Raw genomic sequence first — 2,707 nt, 5'->3', positions numbered from 1 at the left:
TTTGTCATTTCAGTCTGTGGCTTCAATCAAGAAACTGAAGCTCCTGGTATAGTCAAAAAGGATACTTCAGGCTACTGTAGATATCATTTATATGCACAAAGCTGGCAGGCAGATAATGAACTAGGCTGCAGAGCAATCTAAGCCACAGAGTAGAGTTAGACTCAAATATAGCATGAAAATAGAGTCAATTAATATTCATATAGTACATCTACGGTACTCGACTTTGCAGTGAGTGGGTATTATCAAGGAGGTTTTGTTTTTCGGTGTCATGTCTTTGTCCACAGCATTATGAGAAAAACAATTGCCAGAATTTCATGGAACTTGGTGGAAGGGTCAGCATGCTGTGTGAAGTGTATTGGGCTTTTATTGTGAAGGGGTGTGTGTGTGTGTGTGTGTGTGTGTGTGTGTGTGTGTGTGTGATCAGTGATGCAATTGATCAAATTGTGATGTCATCAGTGATGTCACTTGAGCAATTGTGATGTCATCAGTGATATCATAAATCCTGAGGTTATAAATTGGACGACTCTTACACTAACAGAGCAAGCCTTCTCCAGCAAGATGTGTGCAGCTAAAGGTGTAGCGATTGGCATCGACTTGGGCACCACCTACTCCTGTGTAGGGGTTTTCCAGCACGGAAAAGTAGAGATAGTCCCCAACGACCAGGGCAACAGGACCACCCCCAGCTATGTGGCGTTCACAGACACCGAGAGACTCATTGGAGACGCAGCCAAGAACCAGGTGGCCATGAACCCTAGCAACACCGTATTTGATGCCAAGCGACTGATTGGAAGAAAGTTTGATGATGCTTTGGTGCAGGCAGACATGAAGTACTGGCCCTTTAAGGTGGTCGGAGATGGAGGGAAGCCCAAAATTCAAGTGGTCTTCAAAGGGGAGGAGAAATCCTTCAACCCTGAGGAGATTTCCTCCATGGTCCTGGTGAAGATGAAAGAGATTGCTGAGGCCTACTTGGGCCAGAAAGTGTCCAGTGCAGTCATCACAGTCCCGGCTTACTTCAATGACTCCCAGCGGCAGGCGACTAAGGATGCAGGCTTCATTGCAGGACTGAACGTACTAAGGATCATCAACGAGCCCACAGCGGCTGCCATCGCCTACGGTCTGGACAAAGGCAAGTCGGCAGAACGTAACGTCCTGATCTTCGACCTGGGAGGGGGAACCTTCGACGTGTCCATCCTGACGATCGAAGACGGCGTCTTTGAGGTGAAGGCCACAGCTGGAGACACTCACCTGGGTGGAGAGGACTTTGACAACCGCTTGGTCAACCACTTTGTGGAGGAGTTCAAGAGGAAACACCAGAAGGACATCAGCCACAACAAGAGAGCCTTGAGGAGGCTGCGCACAGCATGTGAGACGGCCAAGAGAACGCTGTCCTCCAGCTCCCAGGCCAGCATCGAGATTGACTCTCTGTTCGAAGGCACTGACTTCCACACCTCCATCACCAGGGCTCGCTTTGAGGAGAAGTGCTCTGACCTGTTCAGGGGAACATTAGAGCCGGTGGAGAAATCCCTGAGGGACGCCAAAATGGACAAGACCCAGATCCACGATGTCGTCCTGGTGGGAGGCTCCACCAGAATCCCCAAAATCCAGAAGCTCCTACAGGATTTCTTCAATGGTAGGGAGCTGAACAAGAGCATCAACCCGGACGAGGCGGTGGCTTATGGTGCCGCCGTCCAGGCCGCCATTCTCACGGGCGAAACCTCGGGCAACCTTCAGGACCTGCTGCTGCTGGACGTGGCTCCTCTGTCCCTGGGTATTGAGACAGCAGGAGGAGTCATGACACCCCTGATTAAACGCAACACCACCATCCCCACCAAACAAACCCAGACCTTCGGCACTTCCTCCAACAACCAGCCTGGGGTCCTCATCCAGGTCTACGAAGGGGAACGAGCCATGACCAAGGACAACAACCTGCTGGGCAAGTTTGACCTGTCGGGAATCCCACCTGCTCCGAGAGGGGTTCCTCAGATCGAGGTCACCTTCGACATCGACGCCAACGGCATTCTGAAAGTCTCCGCGGTGGACAGAAGCACCGGCAAAGAGAACAAGATCACCATCACCAACGACAAGGGCCGACTCAGCAAAGAAGACATAGAGCGGATGGTGCAGGATGCTGACAAATACAAAGCTGAGGATGAGCTTCAGAGGGAGAGGATCACCGCCAAGAACTCCTTGGAGTCATACACCTTCAACATGAAGAGCAGCGTGCAAGATGACAGCGTGAAGGGCAAGATTAGCGAGGAGGACCAGAGGAGGGTGGTGGAGAAGTGCGACCAGGCCATCGCCTGGCTGGAGAGCAACCAGCTGACTGATAAAGAGGAGTACGACCACCAGCAGAAAGAGCTGGAGAAGGTGTGTAACCCCGTCATGAGCAAGATGTACCAGGGAGCAGGCAGGTGCAAAGAAGAGGCAGGAGACAGCTGCCATGCCCCAACCATCGAGGAAGTCGACTAAAGAGACTTCAGACTGACACTGATCACTATGATCACATCACTACAGTGGCTTCAAACACAAGTTTACCTCATGTGACTCCTGTTTCTCACTTTGTATTCTTACTGTAATTTGTTATATATAAGTTGTAAACGATCTGGAACGATTTGGAAAACTGACTGACTAAACTGACTAAATATTTGTATTCTTGCAATACAATTGATGATTAAATATAAATATATTACTGAGTAAATGAATTCCA

At 50.0% G+C, this 2,707-nt stretch overlaps 1 pseudogene across 1 annotated transcript; it reads left to right on the top strand.

Annotated features, from left to right (window-relative positions):
• The first annotated feature begins 558 nt into the window (after positions 1–558).
• On the top strand, positions 559–2,469 carry LOC310777244 (heat shock 70 kDa protein 1 pseudogene; annotated as a pseudogene). The gene has a single exon. The product of its transcript is annotated as a heat shock 70 kDa protein 1 pseudogene (transcript).
• Positions 2,470–2,707: the final 238 nt, after the last annotated feature.

This window comes from Poromitra crassiceps, assembly GCF_964638095.1.
Source record: "Poromitra crassiceps genome assembly, chromosome: 5".
Taxonomy (NCBI): domain Eukaryota; kingdom Metazoa; phylum Chordata; class Actinopteri; order Beryciformes; family Melamphaidae; genus Poromitra; species Poromitra crassiceps.
The sequence above is the reverse complement of the archived record's forward strand: the minus strand, read 5'-3'. Positions and strand labels throughout refer to the sequence as shown.